At 38.6% G+C, this 23019-nt stretch overlaps 1 protein-coding gene, 1 long non-coding RNA gene and 1 pseudogene across 2 annotated transcripts in view; 2 read left to right on the top strand and 1 right to left on the bottom strand.

Moving 5' to 3' along the window:
- si:rp71-80o10.4 (uncharacterized protein LOC100307105 homolog) overlaps nucleotides 1–23019 on the top strand; it is a 123312-nt gene that overhangs the window by 67761 nt on the left and 32532 nt on the right. The window lies entirely within an intron of this gene.
- The window catches only part of LOC137008706 (uncharacterized), an 86556-nt gene that overhangs the window by 62439 nt on the left and 1098 nt on the right, over nucleotides 1–23019 (bottom strand). The window lies entirely within an intron of this gene.
- Nucleotides 4219–22804, top strand: LOC137009703 (trichohyalin-like; annotated as a pseudogene).

The following is a 23019-nucleotide window of genomic DNA, read 5'->3' as shown; positions in this document are numbered from 1 at the left end:
GTAGTAGAATCAATCAAATCAACATGAGAACAACAATTACAGTAGTCCAGTCTGGATAGAACAAGAGCTTGGACAAGAATTTGTGTGGAATGTTCCGATAGGAAGGGTCTAATCTTCCTGATGTTGTACAAGGCAAGTCTGCAGGACCGGGTTGTTGTTGCAACATGATCTGTGAAGGTTAGACAATCATCCATCACCACTCCAAGGTTTCTGGCCGTCCTGGAAGGAGTGATGGTTGAAGACCCAAGCTGAACTGAAAGCTTGTGATGAAGTGTTGGGTTGGCACCAATCACGAGCAGTTCTGTTTTTGCAAGGTTGAGTTGAAGGTGGTGGTCCTTCATCCAGGCAGAAATGGCTGTCAGGCAGGCTGCAATGCGACCAGCAACCGTCGGATCATCTGGTTGGAATGAGAGGTAGAGTTGTGTGTCATCAGCGTAACAGTGATAGGAGAAACCATGATCCTGAATGACCGATCCTAGTGATGATGTGTAGATGGAGAAGAGAAGTGGTCCAAGCACAGAGCCCTGAGGTACCCCAGTAGCAAGATGATGTGACTTGGACACCTCACCTCTCCAAGATACCCTGAAGGACCTACCTGAGAGGTAAGAGTCGAACCACTGGAGTGCGGTTCCCGAGATGCCCTTCGACATGAGTGTTGACAGGAGGATCTGGTGGTTCACTGTGTCAAAAGCAGCAGACAGATCCAGCAATATGAGTACTGATGATTTTGAAGATGCTCGTACCAGCATTATTAGGTTGTTCAGAAGGATGAAGCTAAAACAGATCCTGAAAGATGTACAATGGCAGTGTTTGTCATCATGGAGGATGAGGATCCTGTTTTTTCCCTCCTCAAGTGTTGATGTGTGTACCGGCTAGCTTAACTGGCAGCAAAATTTTAGTTTTAGCTATTTTTGTTTATTTTTTGTTTTGTTTTGTTTTTTGACAAAGGAGGAGGTGATGTATATTTTAAAAAGACAATGACATCACAATAAACATTAAGGCCTTTTGAAGAGAATATTCCTGTCTTTATACTAAGTCAACTAAATTAAGCATTTACTGAATGTTTTTGTTTTTATTTTAAGGGAATATTTTTATTTTATACTAAAGCATATTTAGCTTTTGTTCATTGTAAAAGTTGTAGCAGAGCAAAAAATTGTATTATATTGACTTGCATTAAGTAAGGTTTTGTCTTGACTAAAGAAAATAAATTGGTTAAGGCATTATTAAAAATATATTTAGAAGTACTGAATCAGAAATTTAACTTAAACTTATTAAAATTGTGTGTAACAAAATTACAGCAATTGATTTAGTTTAGTCCAAAGTAAAATTATACTTTAATGTTATAGTAAAAATTTAAGTTGTTCCAAAGTAAAAATTTGAAACTGGTCTCTATAAAAAAAACATTTTTACTTTGTGTGAAAGTTTTTTTTTTTTTTTTTTAATCTTGGGCAGAAGAGCTATTTTGATTTATATTAATTTAAAGTTTCAACCAAATCAAAAATATAGTTTGAGAAAAACTAATAAATGTAGCTCTAACAAATTACAGTAAGTTTTTTAGGTTGGTCCAAAGTATATTTTTTTTTTTCAGTGTATCACATCAGTGACTATAACTTATGTAACTTGCCTTTATTTTGTCATTAAAACTGATAGAAAAAGATAAGTCCTAAGAGATTTCCTATCCTGCAATGCAAAAGCACACAGGAATGAGAACCCAGGTGAAAAAAGTACACTTCTAAATAGGGCTGGGCGATATATCACATGCGATTGTCACACGCATTTCGTCAGTAAAGCCGGTTCCCTGATTACCGCTAAATCGCCATCACCTGCTTTCAAATGGAGCAGCATTTAATAAACAGAGCCGTAGTTCACTGATAAGCTACGTAATATCGCGTTCATTATCGCCAGATGAATCAGTGAACTACGGCTCTGTCTATTAAATGCCGCTCCATTTGAAAGCAGGTGATGGCGATTTAGCGGTAATCAGGGAACCAGCTTTACTGACGAAATGCGTGTGACAATTGCATGCGATATATCGCCCAGCCCTACTTCTATAATGTACTTAAAGAATTCTATTTTCGTGCACTAATTTTGTACTTAATATACTACAAATTCTTCTTTAGTACTTCTTAAGATCATTTTAAAAACATCTAAGTGTACTAAACTGTGCTATTTTGAGACAGCATTAAATATGAAATAAAATGTGCTTTTAATATACTATCTCATTTAAAAAATGTATTTAGTTACCACTTATATACTTGAACTCATAGTGTATTACAAGTGATAACTAAATGCATTTTTTAAATAGAGATAGTATAAGCACACTTAAGTTCATATTTAATACTGTCTCATACATTATCTTAAATCTATCCTTTGACACACTTTTTTATGTTTTGTTGCTTTGACAATATTGTGTGTTGTAAAAAAAAATCATGGCAATAAAATACTTGAAAACTGAAAGTAATTTACTGTAAAAAACTGAGATCAAGTGCCCTGCAATAAAGCAATAAAACTCATCTGGAGAGAAGATCTCAAAGAAATAGCAAAGGACAACACCTTGCCCTAAACCCCCACACACACCCTCCTTCCCTTCCCCATGACTTTCAAGTCACTGAAAGTTCTCCAAGATGTATAATGTATCTGGTGTATCTATCGTTTTTTCCCTTTTTATGTTTGGTATCATTTTAAATGTCTCAGTGTGATTGGTAAAATGGTCTCAATTTCACAGCAGTCACTGGTATTATGAAGAATATTGAAAACTAAGGAGAATTCTGTCCTCTTTTTGGGTGGTGCCTTTTATGAAAACCCACTCCTCTCCCCACAAAACAGGTGTTGGTGTAGTAAATATTTATAACCCTTTTGTTCTGGTCTGTATATAAGGTAAATTGCAAAGCAGTCATGTGGGATCTTCTGTAGCCAGAGGCCCCCATACAGTGATGGGCAAGTGTCTTAAAAACACTAATCCATCACGGTGTGTATATGCAATTGTTACTCTTAGAGTCATCTTTGAGCAACTGATGTATTTATGATTTCTGAATTGGAATTTGTGTAATTGGCATGATACCCTTTTACCTGACAAATAAAATGTCATATTTGATTTACTTTGGATTCTCCTGATATCATTATTACCGGTAAATTATGGGAGGCTAATGCTACCGTAAATCTGTGTCAAGGGTAAAACAAACTGAAGACGCATGAATGAAGGAGCAGTCGGCACTTCATCTGAAGACCTTTTGATTTGTGTTTACTGCTGATTTAGCAAGGTGTATGGAAGTGGCTAAATTAAAATTCACTTTTGTTTGAGTGAGCAGTAGGCAACCGACTAAAGGTATTAGCCAACTTATTACACCCTCTGACAAAGATCTGACTGGCAAGTTTATGTCTGTGAGTTTACCGGGTTGCATCCTGTAGATGTTGTGAGGGCAAGGCATTGTCCTATGCTATTTCTTTGAGTTCTTCTCTCCAGATGAGTTTTATTGCTTTATTGCAGAGCACTTGATCTCAGTTTTTGCAGGAAAATCAAGTCTTACAAGCTGATTCTGTGTAAAAGTATAAAATTTTCTCTTTCTGACTGTTTACACGAACAAAGTGGTTTGAGTGTTTTCCAGGTTAAAAGCCAAAGTAAGCCTAAGAAATTATTCAGTAATAGTGCAAATCAGTTATTAAAACCAAATTCTTTAGAACAGAAAATGGGTTTTAGCCCTACATATTTGGACACATGAGAGCCCCAAAAAGGGGTCAGGACAGCCCTCAGCCCACATTAACTTTCCACAGGTCACACCAAGAAGGACGACTGAACAGATGAACAAATTAACATGCATGAAATCGCTAACAAAAAAACTAAATTTTCAGGTAGCTCTATCAAGGCCAGGGAATGTCTATGTTTCTTTCTGTCAATAGTTTTGTTTGTTTACATGATAAATGGCTCAAAATGAAATGAGTAGCCCTACATGTGCACCTTTTTGTTTTAAGCCAATATTAGATGCATAATAATAGTAGCATAAATTGGGATAAATGTTGTGCATAATTGTGTATTTAGTTAGTCCAGTATATTTTATGTGCATCTGGGATAACCTCTGGTCACAATACATCAGTCACTGATGTATGGAATGGCCCATGTTGTTTAGCAGTCTAGCCAAGCCCATGGGGCAAAGTACACAATGCTACCAAAAACAGGGCATATATAATTGGAGGGCATATTCTTGAGAGTACTACCACACACACACACACAAGTCTGCATCTTCTTTCTGCAAGACAAACTTTTCTTTTGATTTTGACACTTCAATGATATGAATATGTAATGGCATCCAGTTCAGGTAAGAATAAATTAAATCATGTAAATATGTTAAGCAAGCTAAAAGATCTTGTTAAAAAGACAATGTATTGATATAATGTCAGCGATAATGCAGGATTAATTACTTAATGGGATAGTTCACTCATTAATGAAAATTATTTCATAATTTACTCACTCTCATGTCATTTTAAATACGTATGACTGGGGAACACAAAAGATAATATTTTGAAAAGTGTTTTAGTATTGTGTGTGTGTGATCCACAGAAGACAGTCATACAGTTTTGGAACAACATGAGGGTGAGAAAATGATGAAAAAAATATAATTTATAAGTGAACTTTGGGGGAATGAAGAATTTTAAAATAGAAGCATTTCTCATTTCACTTTAATACTTTATATTCAACTGCTAAAATAATTGGTTGTTTATTTGCAGCTTTTAGACATGCATATGCATAACACTAGAAACATATCAAATGTTTGGAAGTAACAGTACATTTACCTTGCTAGAAAATTTAATACAAAAAAAACCCAAAAACAAACAAACAAAAAACCTCAAAATTAGGAAAGCCTGGTCTAGGTGAGGCCCCATTACACTGCTGGCCCTGCATCTGTACGAATTAGTTTACTTTTTTATAAAGATTATAAAAAGGTTTTAGAGTTTAGTTTATGTAAAAATTTCAGTTTCATTTCATAGTTATAGGGGTAATAGGGCAACATTTGTCATGTGAATACCTATCGTAGCTTAGGTGATTTCATAAATGAATGTTATTTTAGTAAAAACAATTATTTTTCAAGTCATGTTTTTAAAGGCAACTTTGTTTAGTCTGTTTTTGAAAAAAAAAAGTTTAAGGAAGACTCATCCACTCATGGGCATTTTTGAATGGATCAGGCCTTATAATTAAGATCAAGTACATTTGTAAATTTAATAATAAATGTGCTTTATTAGCATGACAGTACTTGGAAATTTCCAAAACATCGGCATACAAATAAAGCCCTGCAACACAAATATAGTGCAAAAGGGGATGCATAAATTCATTTTCATCATTTTAATTTATAATTTTAATTTATTTTAAAAATTCTCAGTATACAACAATATACAATATAAAACATAACCTAAAGTATTTTTTCAAGGAACTTTTCAAGGAAAAGTCTTATTGTTTTCTTTTACTGTCACATCTGTTTTTGGTTTGATTTCATGTTCATGTTTTCTTGTCTTTTATTTTGAAATTTGTCATATTTCATTTTCACTTTATATAGGTGCGTTCACGTGGCCTCGTAATTCCTGTAGTTACGAGATTCTAGCTTGTAAAAAGTGTTCACGTCCTCGTAGAGCTCGTAATTACAGCTTGTAAGCTGGGAGTTTTCTGAAAGCTCCCACGTGTACCACATGGCCGCTGTACCACCTGACCGTTGTAGATTCATAGGCATTGAAAGTGGTGCCATGGAAACGCATAATTCAACAGCTCCAAATATAACGTCACGTGTTGTCATCTCAAGATTTCAGTAAATACGAGGTGGCGTGAACGCAGTATAAGATTCCGTGTGCCCCTCATGTGATCCTGTCATGTGCTTCTGTAGTAAATGTGTCTTCTTGTCATTGGTATCAGGTGTGTTCAACATCGGCGAGAGTAGCCGCGTGCAGGCGGGGATGAGCTGAAAACAGAGACGTGAAGTCGGACACTTTCTGCTTCTCGTAGTGAGGCTCGCGCTGCGTTTTCATACTTTATCACAGCTGAAGTGAAATAAATGCAATATTTGACTAATACACTGATGTTTCAGACATTTTCAGTCAATACTTTATGTACTGCTTACAGCGTCTGTTTTTACAAGAATAAAGTTCAACATAAGCATGTATTATTTAAATGCTAATGTAGCGGGGTCTACGTATTTATCCGTTTTATTTGATGACACAATACAACAATGTGAACTACATGAAAAGAGCTTTAACTGTTATAAAAATACATATTTGTAAGCATTAGTGGAACTGAAGGCATGACAATAAACACAAAACACATGTGATCATTGTCATTTGGTGAATCCGACCAATCATGAAACAGCTGTGTCGTCATCAGAGCTCGTGCAGCTCCTCTGCGCTGGCTGACTCTGGCGGCTGATCTCGAATTGCTCTTGCAGTACTTTGAAGCCATACGTCACAGTCACAATCACAGCCGCTGATAGGTCTGTGTGGCACTGCATCAAGTCGAACAAGCCTGTCGTGTTCTGATTGTATGGAATGGCCCATGTTGTTGTCTAGCCAAGCCCATGGGGCAATGTACACAAAGCTATAAAACAACAATATCACAGCAGACTGCGTTTAATTTACCTCCACTCCACCCCACACAACTCTAGTGTATGATAATGGAGTTATTTTGACATTTAACCACAATTAATACTTGTAGCTACATTATAGGGCATATTGCAGGTTTGAGTCAATAGGCTTGTTCGACTTGATGCAGCGCCGCAAAGATCGATTAGCGGCTGACTTAAAGCAGTGCATGCCATTAAGAAACTTTGTCCAACTCAAGACAGCATGGACGCCATGTGACTGTGACATATGGCTTCAAAGTACTGCGAAAGCGATTCGAGTCAGCCAACGCAATTTCTCAAGAGGAGCTGCACGAGCTCTGATGACGACACAGGTGTTTCATGATTGGCTGGATTATGTTGAACTTTATTCTTGTAAAAACAGATGCTGCTAGCATAACAAAGTATTGAATGAAAATGTCTCTGAAACATCAGTGTATTAGTCAAATATTGCATTTACTTAACTTTAGCTGTGATAAAGTATGCAAACGCAGCACAAGCGTCATTACGAGAAGCAGAAAGTGTCCAACTTCATGTCTCCGTTTTCAGCTCCATGCCGCCTGCAAACACATGCCCTGTGTTTGCAGCTGATGTCGAACATGCCTATAGTATAGAAAAATAATGTAGGTACTAGATTTTATTTAAAAATATAGGCCTACTTATAAATACACTACTGAAGCTTCTGGATTCGTTTTTGTGAGAAAATATTAAGATTTTGAAGAAGCATCATGTGTGGATGTTTATTTTTTATTTAATATCATCGAAAGGGAATTCAACGCTGTGTAAACACGCTAGGGGAACGATATACCCACGCCGCCATGCTGAGGGGAGTGCATGCCAACGTATGGCAGTGACAACTGTCAGAATCCGGCAAATTCAAATGAAACACCAGACCCACTCACTCTACGGGTCACAACTGGGCTGTCAGTGACAGCGCTCCCAGCAGTCAAAGCCTTAGCTATAAGCCTCAAAGCGGCCTCAATATTTTACATATGAAGGCCTGGAACCAACCACTTCCACCGAAGGGGTCCCTTTTTGGAAGCGTGGCTAGGGGGCCCGAAGGCACCCCGGGCAGCCACTTCTCAGAGGAACAAAGTTAACCCCAAATGCCACCAGGGAGGCTGACCTTGACACATGACCTTGCTGGCTGATACCCAACTGCTGGGGACTAACATCAGGGAGGCCTACAGTGGCCAACTACCTGGTATCAAGTCTTGACTGGCAGCGATGTAACCATACTGTAAGGAATTCGTCTTCTGAGGGGCCTACTAAGGCCATACATCTCGATGGCAAACGTTCACTGGCTGACTGTAGTCATTACTAGTTGCCATGCACCCACTTATTAGGGGCAGCCCAAAAAGCATAGATCTACCTAGCGCTCCTCAGAGCAGCAGCCTCTACAGAACAACTCTCAGCTGAGAGGAGGCATAATCACTCCAACTGACACTACTAAGGTGACTAAAAAAAACCATGAAAGCCTTAGCTATCCTAAATTAATTTTAAGATGAGTGATGCTAACCGGATAACAATTTCAGGCGGCCTCGTAGGCTGACGCTAGACATTAAATCTAATTGAAGTACAAAAAAACTCTCCCAACCATGAGGAGAGGAGACAAACTCCTGAGATGGCTCTCAAGGCAGCCTGATGAAGGCCAGCCCACAAAGGGGCGGTGGCCTCCAAACCACTCCCAAGTGGGCCAGCCCACCCAAAAATATTAAGAGAGCTACAAAGAGCAGTGGTTTCGCCAGAGAACATGCAATAAGCAAAACCCAACACACTCATAAAAGAAGTTCAAATAATAGTACTACTTCTCTCCAAAATCATTCTAGCCTTCAGGGACTTCAGGGCCCTAATAGACACCACAATAAAAAATATAAAATAAAAAATAGATGAATGCCCAAAATGCTTCCTACACAGGGAATAGCAGTCTAGAAAATACAGAAGTATTTAATTAATTTCAAAGACCTAGAACAGTTCCCCCTGTGACCACAGGGTGGCAGCCTCTCATGATGAAGAACATGAGGTCTTCCACCCTGTAAGGCCCAAAAGGAGCACATCCTAAACAGGTAATATCTGTCTGAAAAAAACATTAGTATTTAAACAGCTTTACAAAAAAGACCTAAAAACACTTCAATCTGCAGCCACAGGGTGGCGAACCATCACCATGGAAATCATGACAGTCCAACCACTCTATAAAGAGCACATCTTACACAGGGAACATAGGTCTATAAATTAAAACTTTAGTATTTAAAATGAAAAAGACCTAGTAACAGTTTCACCTGCGGCCACAGGGTGGCGACCTACCACCATGCACAATGTGTGGTCCTCCACCCTACAAGCCTGAAAGGGTCTTCTTACTATTCAAGCCATTTTTAACTAGCAGACCATAAGAATCATAATACTTATTATTGGCCCAGCCACAGGCCTAATGTAAGAAGCACCTGGGGTTAAAGTAGAACAGAGAGGGTAGTTCTGATCACCCTCAGAGTGAGGAGATCCATCAGTGACACTGACCACGTTCTTGAAGGATCACCTCGCTCAGATACTTTTTCTTCCAAGAGTCTCACCTTCTCTGTGTCCAATCCCTCCGTGGAGGGGTTCACGAGAGGCGACACTCACCTTCTTACTTAAGCTGAACAATAACATTATTTTTTCTAGAGCTGCTGTACAGCCAAAATTCCTGCTATCACTCTAAAGGTGCTTTGAAACAATCTGCATTGTAAAAAGCACTATATTTAAAGATGACTTGTCTTGACTCTCCTCTTCAGATTCAACAGAAGTTTCAGATGATGTAAGGATCATCTTGCTGGGAAAAACTGGAGTTGGAAAGAGTGAAACAGGAAACACCATTTTAGGGAGAGATGCATTTAAAGCAGACCAGTCTCACAATTCAGTCACTAGAAAGTGTCAGCGAGAGACGGCTGAGATAGATGGCAGACACATTACTGTGATTGACACTCCAGGACTGTTTAATACCAAACTTAGTCATGAAGAGATCCAGAGAGAAATAACCGACTACATCTCAATGATACTGCCAGGACCACATGTGTTCCTGTTAGGAAAATGCTGTCAAGACAATTCAACAAATGTTTGGTGAAAACTCCTTTATGTATACAATGGTGCTCTTTACCAAAGGAGATGATCTGAAGAATAAAACAATTGAAAAGTACCTGACAAATCCTGGATCTGCTTTGAAGAATCTCATTGAACAGTGCGGAAACAGATACCATGTATTCAACAATAATGAGACAAGTGACCATTCACAGGTGTCTACTCTACTGCAGAAAATCAGTGACATGGTGGCAGTAAATGGAGGGAGTTACTACACTTGTAAAATGTTCAGAGAGATGGAGAGACTTCAAAAAGAAACACAAATGGAAATACTAACGAACAAACTGGAACAAATGAACAGAGATATAAAAGAATGCCTGCCTAAACAAAACGAAGAGAGAATGATGTTGGAGAAAAAGAGAATGAATTATTACACAGAGAAAAGAAGAGAAGAACAGCACAAAACAGAACAAGAGATCTGGGAGACAAAGATACAAGAGCAAAGACTAAGAAGAGAAGAAGAACTTCGAGAGATTGAAGAACAATACAAAAAAGACCAACATAACTTTGAGATGAAGATAAAGGAGCAAAGAATGAGAAGAGAAGAAGAACTTCAAGAGATTGAAGAACAATACAAAACAGAACAAGAGAACCTGGAGACAAAGATACAAGAGCAAAGACTGAGAAGAGAACAAGTACTTCAAGAGATTGAAGAACAATTCAAAATAGACAAACATAACTTGGAGACAAAAATACAAGAACAAAGACTGAGAAGAGAAGAACAACTTCAAGAGATTGAAGAACAGAACAAAATAGACAAAAGAAATTGGGAGACGAAGATACAAGAGCAAAGACAGAGTAGAGAAGAAGAACTTCAAGAGATTAAAGAACAATACAAAACAGACCAAGACAATTGGCAGACAAAGATACAAGAGCAAAGCCTGAGAAGAGAACAAGTACTTCAAGAGATTGATGAACAATTCAAAACAGACAAACATAACTTGGAGACAAAAATACAAGAACAAAGAGTGAGAAGAGAAGAAGAACTTCAAGAGATTGAAGAACAATACAAAACAGACCAAGACAATTGGCAGACAAAGATACAAGAGCAAAGCCTGAGAAGAGAACAAGTACTTCAAGAGATTGAAGAACAATACAAAATACAACAAAGGAACTGGCAGACAAAGATACAAGAGCAAAGACTGAGAAGAGAAGAAGAACTTCAAGAGATTAAAGAACAATATAAAACAGATCAAAATAACTTAAAGATAAAGATACAAGAGCAAAGACTGAGAAGAGAAGAAGAACTTCAAAATATTGAAGAACAAAACAAAACAGAGCAAAGGAACTGGGAGAAAAGGATACAAGAGCAAAAATTAACAAGGGAAGAAGAACTAAGAGAGACTGAAGAACAATACAAAACTGACCAAAATAACTTGGAGACAGAGATACAAGAACAAAGACTAAGAAGAGAACAAGAACTTCGAGAGACTAAGGAACAATACAAAAAAGAGCAAGAGAACTGGCAGACAAAGGTTCAAGAGCAAAGATGGAGAGGAGAAGAAGAACTTCGAGAGATTGAAGAACAATACAAAACAGACCAAAAGAATTGGGAGAAAAGGATACAAGAGCAAAAAATCAGAAGGGAAGAAGAACTAAGAGAGATTGAAGAACAATACAAAACTAAACTAAAAACAGAACAAGAGAACTGGGAGACAAAGATCCAAGAGCAAAGACTGATTAGAGAACAAGAATTTCAAGAGATTGAAGAACAATACAAAACAGCACAAAGGAACTGGGAGACAAAGATACAAGAGCAAAGACTGAGAGGAGTAGAAGAACTTCGAGAGACTAAAGAACAACACAAAACAGAGCAAGAGGACTGGAAGACAAAGATACAAGAGCAAAGACTGAGAAGAGAAGAAGAACTTCGAGGGATTGAAGAACAATATAAAACTAAACTAAAAACAGTGCAAGAGAACTGGGAAACAAGTATCCAAGTGCAAAGACTGATTAGAGAACAAGAATTTCAAGAGATTTACGAACAATACAAAACAGAGCAAAATAACTTAAAGATAAAGATACAAGAGCAAAGAGTGAGAAGAGAAGAAGAACTTCGAGAGATTGAGGAACAATACAAAACAGAGCAAAAGAATTGGGAGAAAAGGATACAAGAGCAAAAATTGAGAAGGGAAGAAGAACTAAGAAAGATTGAAGAACAATTCAAAACTGACCAAAAGAATTGGGAGAAAAGGATACAAGAGCAAAAATTGAGAAGGGAAGAAGAACTAAGAGAGATTGAAGAACAATACAAAACAGAGCAAATGACCTGGGAGACAAAGAAACAAGAGCAAAGAGTGAGAAGAGAAGAAGAACTTCGAGAGATTGAGGAACAATACAAAACAGAGCAAAAGAATTGGGAGAAAAGGATACAAGAGCAAAACTTGAGAAGGGAAGAAGAACTAAGAAAGATTGAAGAACTATACAAAACTAAACTAAAAACAGAACAAGAGAACTGGGATACAAAGATACAAGAGCAAAGACTGATTAGAGAACAAGAATTTCAAGAGATTGAAGAACAATACAAAACAGCACAAAGGAACTGGGAGACAAAGATACAAGAGCAAAGACTGAGAGGAGAAGAAGAACTTAGAGAGACTAAAGAACAATACAAAACAGAGCAAGAGAACTGGCAGACAAAGGTTCAAGAGCAAAGACTGAGAGGAGAAGAAGAACTACAAGAGATTAAAGAACAATACCAAACAGACCAAAATAACTTAAAGATAAAGATACAAGGGCAAAGACTGAGAAGAGAAGAAGAACTTCAAGAGATTGAAGAACAATACAAAACAGACCAAAAGAATTGGGAGAAAAGGATACAAGAGCAAAGACTGAGAAGAGAAGAAGAACTTCGAGGGATTGAAGAACAATACAAAACTGACCAAAATAACTTAAAGATAAAGATACAAGAGCAAAAAGTGAGAAGAGAACAAGAACTTCAAGAGATTGAAGAACAATACAAAACAAAACTAAAAACAGAACAAGAGAACTGGGATACAAAGATACAAGAGCAAAGAGTGAGAAGAGAAGAAGAACTTCGAGAGATTAAGGAACAATACAAAACAGACCAAAAGAATTGGGAGAAAAGGATACAAGAGCAAAAATTGAGAAGGGAAGAAGAACTAAGAGAGATTAAAGAGCAATACAAAACAGAGCAAATGAACTGGGAGACAAAGAAACAAGAACAAAGACTGAGAAGAGAAGAAGGACTTCAAGAGATTGAAGAACAATACAAAGCTAAACTAAAAACAGAACAAGAGAACTGGGATACAAAGATACAAGAGCAAAGAGTGAGAAGAGAAGAAGAACTTCGAGAGATTGAAGAACAATACAAAACTAAACTAAAAACAGAACAAGAAAACTGGGATATAAAGATACAAGAGCAAAGAGTGAGAAGAGAAGGAGAACTTCGAGAGATTGAAGAACAATACAAAACTAAACTAAAAACAGAACAAGAGAAATGGGATACAAAGATACAAGAGCAAAAAATGACAAGAGAAGACGAACTTCGAGAGATTGAAGAACAATTCAAAACTGACCAAAAGAATTGGGAGAAAATGATACAAGAGAAAAGACTGAGAAGAGAAGAAGAGCTTCAAGAGATTGAAGAGCAAAACAAAACAAAACTAAAAACAGAACAAGAGAACTGGGATACAAAAATACAAGAGCAAAGACTGAGAAGAGAACAAGAACTTCGAGAGATTGAAAAACAATACAAAACAGAACAAAAGAACTGGGAGACAAAGGTTCAAAAGCAAAGACTGAGAGGAGAAGAAGAACTACAAGAGATTAAAGAACAATACCAAACAGACCAAAATAACTTAAAGATAAAGATACAAGAGCAAAGAGTGAGAAGAGAAGAAGAACTTCGAGGGATTGAAGAACAATACAAAACAGAGCAAAAGAATTGGGAGAAAAGGATACAAGAGCAAAGACTGAGAAGAGAAGAAGAACTTCGAGGGATTGAAGAACAATACAAAACCGACCAAAATAACTTGAAGATAAAGATACAAGAGCAAAAAGTGAGAAGAGAACAAGAACTTCAAGAGATTGAAGAACAATACAAAACAAAACTAAAAACAGAACAAGAGAACTGGGATACAAAGATACAAGAGCAAAGAGTGAGAAGAGAAGAAAAACTTCGAGAGATTGAAGAACAATACAAAACAGACCAAAAGAATTGGGAGAAAAGGATACAAGAGCAAAACTTGAGAAGGGAAGAAGAACTAAGAAAGATTGAAGAACTATACAAAACTAAACTAAAAACAGAACAAGAGAACTGGGAAACAAGTATCCAAGAGCAAAGACTGATTAGAGAACAAGAATTTCAAGAGATTGAAGAACAATACAAAACAGCACAAAGGAACTGGGAGACAAAGATACAAGAGCAAAGACTGAGAGGAGAAGAAGAACTACAAGAGATTAAAGAACAATACCAAACAGACCAAAATAACTTAAAGATAAAGATACAAGAGCAAAGAGTGAGAAGAGAAGAAAAACTTCGAGAGATTGAAGAACAATACAAAATAGACCAAAAGAATTGGGAGAAAAGGATACAAGAGCAAAAATTGAGAAGGGAAGAAGAACTAAGAGAGATTGAAGAGCAATACAAAACAGAGCAAATGAACTGGGAGACAAAGAAACAAGAACAAAGACTGAGAAGAGAAGAAGATCTTCGAGAGATTGAAGAACAATACAAAACTAAACTAAAAACAGAACAAGAGAACTGGGATTCAAAGATACAAGAGCAACGAGTGAGAAGAGAAGAAGAACTTCGAGAGATTGAAGAACAATACAAAACAGAGCAAAAGAATTGGGAGAAAAGGATACAAGAGCAAAAACTGAGAAGGGAAGAAGAACTAAGAGAGATTGAAGAACAATACAAAACTAAACTAAAAACAGAACAAGAGAAATGGGAGACAAAGATACAAGAGCAAAGACTGAGAAAAGAAGAACTTCAAGAGATTGAAGAACAATACAAAACAGACCAAAAGAATTGGGAGAAAAGGATACAAGAGCAAAAATTGAAAAGGGAAGAAGAACTAAGAGAGATTGAAGAACAATACAAAACAGAGCAAATGACCTGGAAGACAAAGAAACAAGAACAAAGACTGAGAAGAGAAGAAGAACTTCGAGAGATTGAAGAACAATACAAAACTAAACTAAAAACAGAACAAGAGAACTGGGATACAAAGATACAAGAGCAAAGAGTGAGAAGAGAAGAAGAACTTCGAGAGATTGAAGAACAATACAAAATAGACCAAAAGAATTGGGAGAAAAGGATACAAGAGCAAAAATTGAGAAGGGAAGAAGAACTAAGAGAGATTGAAGAGCAATACAAAACAGAGCAAATGAACTGGGAGACAAAGAAACAAGAACAAAGACTGAGAAGAGAAGAAGATCTTCGAGAGATTGAAGAACAATACAAAACTAAACTAAAAACAGAACAAGAGAACTGGGATTCAAAGATACAAGAGCAAAGAGTGAGAAGAGAAGAAGAACTTCGAGAGATTGAAGAACAATACAAAACAGAGCAAATGAACTGGGAGACAAAGAAACAAGAACAAAGACTGAGAAGAGAAGAAGATCTTCGAGAGATTGAAGAACAATACAAAACTAAACTAAAAACAGAACAAGAGAACTGGGATTCAAAGATACAAGAGCAAAGAGTGAGAAGAGAAGAAGAACTTCGAGAGATTGAAGAACAATACAAAACAGAGCAAAAGAATTGGGAGAAAAGGATACAAGAGCAAAAACTGAGAAGGGAAGAAGAACTAAGAGAGATTGAAGAACAATACAAAACTAAACTAAAAACAGAACAAGAGAAATGGGAGACAAAGATACAAGAGCAAAGACTGAGAAAAGAAGAAGAACTTCGAGAGATTGAAGATCAATACAAATTCAAAATTAAATCAGAACAAGAGAACTGGGAGAAAAGAATAAAACAACAAAGACTGAGAAGAGAAGAAGAACTTCAAGAGATTGAAGAACAATACAAAACAGAACAAAGGAACTGGGAGACAAAGATACAAGAACAAAGACTGAGAAGAGAACAAGAATTTGAGAAAAGAAAGGAGAAAGAACAAAAAGTGTTGGATGAATCTTTTAATAGATTTAAAGAAGAGACAGATCAAATGAAAAGAGAGAAAGAAAGATTAGAAAGAGAGAAAGATTATCTTCAGGTCAAACATAAATCAGAAATAGAAAAGATGAAGTTAATGATGGAGGAGGAAAGACAAAATCATGACACAGAGAGGAGGAGAAGAGAGGATGAATTTACTGAAAATGAAAAACGATACAGAAAAAGGACAAATGAAAGAGAGGAGCAAATGCAAAAATGTCATGACGAAATGCTAAAACAGATGCAAGATGAGAGGAGGAAGTGGAAGGAAGAAAAACTAGATTGGATCAAACAACAAAAGATACTGACAAAAGAAATCCAGTATGAGAAATCACAGAAAGAACAACAGTGTAAAATCTATGAAGACAAAATTAAGTTAATAGAACAACAGAAGCAAGATGAAACAATGAGACTAAAGCCAGTGAACTATGAAGAAGACAGAAGAAAAGAAATTGAGAACATGAAAATGTGCAGCACCCAAACAGCCTCTTCTCTACAGGTAAGGCTTGATAATCAGGGTTGGGAAGGTTACTTTTAGAATGTATTTCACTACAGATTACAAAATACATGCTTTAAAAAGTAATCAGTAATGTATTTCGTTACATTACTCAAGTTTAGTAACTTAATCTAAATACTTTGGAATACTTTGAAATACTTAACACAAAGGACCATATTAACTTGATATTCTGTTTTAAGTTTACAGTTTTTTTTAGACATAACCTATGTGTTGGTAAAGAATTTCAATATCTTGATAAACAAATTATGAAAATATTTGTTTCTTTTAAGATCACATCCATATAATTACTATTGATATCATTCCTAAATTATATTTGTAAAGATGTGCATCAGAGGGATAACAAAATATTAAACAACAACAATAAAATATTGTTAATAATATAGGTTGTTTTATAGGTGTATAGAGTCGAATTGACACAGTGGTTTAAATTGTTTTATTAACAAAGTTTGTTTGTAACATTTAGAATGTTTATAAAGAAAATGAAATGAAATGATCTACCCAATAATCTCAAGAGAAGGCGTATATTTAAAGCTGACACACCTACGGTTTCTCAACATTTTTGTGCATCTCTCCACCACCACATTTTACAGGTTTGGGAAAAAATATGATCATTTTGTGTGAACTATCCCTAGTACAAATATGTTTATACTAATATTTAACCTTAGTGCACTGATAGCTGCATTAATATTAACCATATAAACAACAAACAGCGGAAAAAAAAGTGATGCACCTATTTTGATTTTTCATGGCCGATAGAAGCAAATTGGCCGATTCTGATACTGGTTGCAGATTTTTTTAAAGCAAATTTATTTGTTGTTTATTTGTTCAAAAAATATGTGTAGCTCTTTGATATTATAGGCAAACACTGCATTTTTATCACAGTTCCAACAAAGATGTTATGAACATGAGCATGATCAGTTGTTTTTCATTTAAATTATTGTATAATTTTAAGATTAACAGAAAAAACAGCATGGTCTGACTTTAGCTTTGTGAAATTATGCTACATAAGACACCTGCACAAAACACAATCAGCAGACGGACTGAATGAAATGTAAATTCACTCTCTGACAGTAGGTGGCGCTTGTGGAACAGCAGTGATATGGCGTTTCCATGGTTAACATTATATACACAGCAGTGCTGCGCTGGAGATAAGAGGAAAAGCCATCAAAACTTGTCTGAAGACAGTTCCCTTCAGAGATACATTTATATCAACCCCAATTTAATATTTATATTATTCTTCCTATATTTCGTGAACAGTGTGCTTGTGCATGGTGCAGTATTTTCTCTGCTGGCGCGTCTGTTCTCCTCTTTGTGTCCGTAATCAGCGTGTGCCTGTGTTAACGTCCTGTTGACAGGCTTAGTAAATATTTCCTGAAATTTTGGGAAATTATTACAGAGCAGTTTGTTTGCAAGCCCGGAATAAATATAGACCAAAATAAAACTAAAAAACCTTTGAATTTGTGACCAGTGGACTACTGCATCTCTATTTTTGATCATTAACTCTTGTACGTGCCATATACCTAAACATTTGGAGTGAATTATTCAGATTTAAAGTTTCTCTGTAAAGTACACCAAGAAATTGGCTTTATAAAACATTATTTAATGCATGATTAAGTGGATGTTAATTCTATGAGGATTTTGTGTTATTTTAAGACCTAATAAATTCTTATAAATATTAAACGTAGGCTAATGATAACCATATAAAGCTTAACGTACGAGTAAATATGAAAATAAGGAGTAAATAAGGAAAATAACATTTTCAAAGACCAAGAACAGCTTATAGGCCTACCTCAAGATGCTTTTTCAGATTAGATGTTGAATCCTTTGAAGCCGATAGACGTTTTGTTGCAGATAGACATAGCTTGCATTGCACTATGATGTTACTGTACTTCCTTTTTCATGTTTATAAGTAAAACTGTCTTTGAATTTCTACTAGAGAAATGCGTTATGCCCTGTTTTCCCGTCCATTTTTTGCGTGCGATCTCATGTCTGATGACTCTGCAGGTTGCCAATATCTGAACAGACTGCGCGCGTTTTTTTTTTTTTTTTAAACAGAGTCGGAGAATCATCAACATTGGCTCGTTGGTTACAAATCATCAAACAGCTTACGTTAATAGCCTATTAAATGAAATAAATGACATTAAAATTCAAAGTAATCACTTTGGTAATCTAAAATACTATTTGAATGTAACTGTAATCTGATTACGGTCTATTTAAAATGTAACTGTAGCGAAATACAGTTACTCAAATTTTGTATTTTAAATACGTAAGGTCGTTACATGTATTTCGTTACCTCCCAGCCCTGTTGATAATTAAAGGGTTAGTTCACCCAAAAATGAAAATTCTGTCATTTATTACTCACCCTCATGCCGTTCCACACCCGTAAGACCTTCGTTAATCTTCGAAACACAAATTAAGATATTTTAGTTGAAATCCGATGGCTCCGTGAGGCCTACATAGGGAGCAATGACATTTCCTCTCTCAAGATCCATTAATGCACTAAAACATATTTAAATCAGTTCATGTGAGTACAGTTCAATATTAATGTTATAAAGTGACGAGAATATTTTTGGTGCGCCAAAAAAAAAAAATCATGTGTATTTTTATGGGAAAGTATTTGGATAAAAGTTTACAAGCTGGTAGCAGTGATCAAAATGAGTAGACAACCTCTAAAACTAATAAACATTAATTGAATATGTTATTATGCCAGTAGGAGGCGACCAGTGACTGCTGTTAAAATGTAGCTATTTCATTAATTAATTTCAAATTATTTTTACATGATGAATTCTTTAAAATAATTTAAAAAATGTAATACTCATCTATAACATTTTAGGTAATTATAAAGACTAATTCTGAACATAAATAAAACATTTTGTCAGAACCTCAAGTAATTTAGCCCTACATATCCTATTATTTTGTTTGATTGTGTAATGTTTTGCTTTCCGAATCATGGGAGAACCGTGATCTCTATTCTAAAAAATATAGATTATTCAGTCATAAATTCCCTGAGTCATTTTCATTACTCTCATGCTGATATAGTCCTAGGTGATGATCAGACCGTTGCTGGGACATTCTGCTTTGAAAATGCTTAATGTGGCTTAATTTACTAAGTGTTATTAACAAACCAAACTTAATACACACCATACTAATAAAGCATACAACGTACATAAAAACAGATAAGCCCTGAATATGAATGCAACACGTTTAATTACATGTTAAGTGTTTTCCTCCCATAAAGAAACCGTTTAACGTGGCTTAATGTACAAAGACAGTGAAATTAACAGAACAAACTCAGTAAACACTATACTAATAAAGCATACTATACAGAAAAAATGGTTTGTGCAGAATTTGATCGGTCCCACTTTATATTAAGTGGCCTTAACTACTATGTACTTACATCAAAAAATAAGTATACAATGTACTTATTGGGATCATATTGTATTGCAAAACACTTTTGCTGCTATTGAGTTGGGGTACAGGTAAGGTGTCACGATCACCGTCTGCTCCTGTCAGTTCCCGGACTACACTTCCCACAATCCTCCATGTCAGTCACATGTTCACATCGCACCAATCACCTGTTGCCACATCCACCCTAGCACACCACACTGATCACCACACCCAGCTGCTGCTCATTATCAGGACTATAAAGGACTTCCACTCACACCACCTCACTGCGAAGTATTGTTAACTGTTGTTGCAATTCCGAGCGTTCCCTGTGTTTTCTGTCTGCCTGATTTGCTGTTACCGTTCCTGCTTGTTCCCTGTTTAATGACCCGTTGCTGCCTGTCCTGACCCTTGCTTTGTATACCGACCTGTGAGTGATATCTGCCAGTCCCGACCTCTGCCTGTACCTGGATTACGATTCTGTCTACCCTCTGCTGTTCCTGTTTGCTCCTGATTTACCCTGCCTGTACGACCACGCTTACATTGAATAAAACGCTGCACTTGGATCCCCTGCCTGAGTCTCCATTCACAACAGAATACTTCGCCAACTACGATCCAGCAGCTTCTACGAGTGTGTCCAGCCTCAGCATGGACCCAGCCATATGTCTTGTTAGCCTTCGTCAAGGTAACTGTACCCTGGAGGCACATATTCAAAAGTTTCTGGATATAGCCCACCTATCTGATCTGCCAGACTATGCCCTCATTGACTTTTTTATCTATGGATTAAACGAACCACTTAAGGACTATGTGCTTACCAATGGTCCACGAGGGTCGTTCGTGGAGTTCTTGGACTTTGCCCTGCTCACAGCTGGTTCTACTTTTACTGTGGGGGGTTTGCGGAGGAACGCGACACCACGCTGAATCACATAATGCGGTCGCTACAGACTGCGCACATGAAATGGCGGATGCGGCAACGCCCCATCATGTCTCCGCTGATCGCCCAGAGTCACGTCACGTCTCCGCTGATCGCCCAGAGTCACGTCACGTCTCCGCTGATCGCCCAGAGTCACGTCACGTCTCAGCTGACCGCCCAGAGTCACGTCACGTCTCTAGATCAGTCCGGGAGCGGAGAGGGTTGCGTTCCAGTGTGACCGATCCACCGCTGATTTCAGTCCGAGCAGCTGGCATCCCCAAGCCTCCGCAGGCCGCTTCGATCTCAAGTCAGCCGGCCGCTTCGCACTCAAGTCAGCCGGCCGCTTCGCTCTCAAGCCCGGCGGTCGCTTCGCACTCAAGCCCGGCGGTCGCTTCGCACTCAAGCCCGGTGGCCGCTTCGCTCTCAAGCCCACCGACCTCTACGCTCTCAAGCCCAGTGGCCGCTTCGCTCTCAAGCCCGGTGGCCGCTTCGTACTCAAGTTCGTCGGACGCTTTGCACGCAAGTTCCCCGGCAAGATGGCCGCCCCTTCGGTGCTCACGGAGGTAGGGGGCGTTCCAGCCATTGAGTCTGCTCCAGAACCCGCTTCAGCCAGTGAGTTTGCTTCAGAACCCGCTCCAGTCGGTGAACCATCGCCGCACTCTCGGAGGAGGAGGAGGAGGAGGAGGAAGAAGGCGTCCTCCTCTCCTCAAGACGCAGACGCCCTTCAAGAGGCCGCTGTGGGCCTGGAGACCACTCCAGAGATCTCTCCTGCCCCGCCTAAGTGTCATGCTCTACCAGCACCGCCTAAGCGCCTCGCCCTGCCGGCGCCACCTGTGCTCCTCGCCCTGCCGGCGCCACCTGTGCTCCTCGCCCTGCCGGCGCCACCTGAGCTCCTCGCCCTGCCGGCGCCACCTGAGCGCCTCGCCCTGCCGGCGCCACCTGAGCTCCTCGCCCTGCCGGCGCCACCTGTGCTCCCTGCCCTGCCGGCACCACCCGATCTCCTTGCCCACGAGCCCGCAACATACCCTGTTGAAATCCCCAAGAACTTTTTGGGGGGGGGCAGTATACCTGAGGGTGGGGAGCTTGTGGGTGGGGACCTTGCCCGACCACTGCTGGCATGGGCCTTTGAATTGTTATGGCCACCTTTGGACTGCAATTTATTATGGCCACTGATGGACTCTGACCCGCTGGGGTCAACTATGGACTCTGTTCCGCAGTGGCCGTCCAAACCGCCTGACCTGCCGTGGCCGCCCAAGCCGCCTGACCTGCCGTGGCCGCCCAAGCCGCCTGACCTGCCGTGGCCGCCCAAGCCGCCTGACCTGCCGTGGCCGCCCAAGCCGCCTGACCTGCCGTGGCCGCCCGAGCCGCCTGACCTGCCGTGGCCGCCCAGGCCACCTGACCTGCCGTGGCCGCCCGAGCCACCTGACCCACCGTGGCTGCCTGAGTCCCTGGAACCTGCATTGGAGATCCGTTCCCGGCTACCATTAGATCTCCAATGCACCCACCCCCCCTCCCTAGCTGTTCCGTTTACGCCGCGAGGACGCGCCTTCCGGGAGGGGGGCATTATGTCACGATCACCGTCTGCTCCTGTCAGTTCCCGGACTACACTTCCCACAATCCTCCATGTCAGTCACATGTTCACATCGCACCAATCACCTGTTGCCACATCCACCCTAGCACACCACACTGATCACCACACCCAGCTGCTGCTCATTATCAGGACTATAAAGGACTTCCACTCACACCACCTCACCGCGAAGTATTGTTAACTGTTGTTGCAATTCCGAGCGTTCCCTGTGTTTTCTGTCTGCCTGATTTGCTGTTACCGTTCCTGCTTGTTCCCTGTTTAATGACCCGTTGCTGCCTGTTGTAACGCTTTCTATCTGGCTAATAACTTGTAGATTTAATAAATAATTAACTTGTTATATGCCAATCTATGGACCAGCGTCTCAGAAGGACAGATTCGCTACTGAGAAAGATGCAACACCAACAGTGAACAGACTTGAAGAATAATTCGGTTGAACACACAATGTGTATTTGTTTGACTGCATTCAAAAGGTAAGTTGAATCAATGTGAAATAAAAAAAAATATATATATATTTTCACAATTGAAAATATTGTTTCTGAATTTTCCTATCAATCTTTTGTTTTCACAGGTTTCGTGAAACTTTTCCCTTGATTGTCAACAAGGTAAGTACTTTGTTCACTTTAACTCAGTGTTCAATTCACCCAAAAATTAGTGTTCAAGTATCAAAACCCAAACAATACATCACTTGTCAACCCAGAAAATTGACACTTCTCAATGAAATAAAATAATGTCCTTTGATCTCAAAACCTTCAATTTCTCAGTCTTTCAAGAAAAACAGTTCTTCAAATGGTC

The sequence above is a fragment of the Chanodichthys erythropterus genome, chromosome 20, assembly GCF_024489055.1.
Source record: "Chanodichthys erythropterus isolate Z2021 chromosome 20, ASM2448905v1, whole genome shotgun sequence".
Lineage (NCBI taxonomy): Eukaryota > Metazoa > Chordata > Actinopteri > Cypriniformes > Xenocyprididae > Chanodichthys > Chanodichthys erythropterus.
Note: the sequence above shows the minus strand (reverse complement) of the source record. Positions and strands in the feature narration are given on the sequence as shown.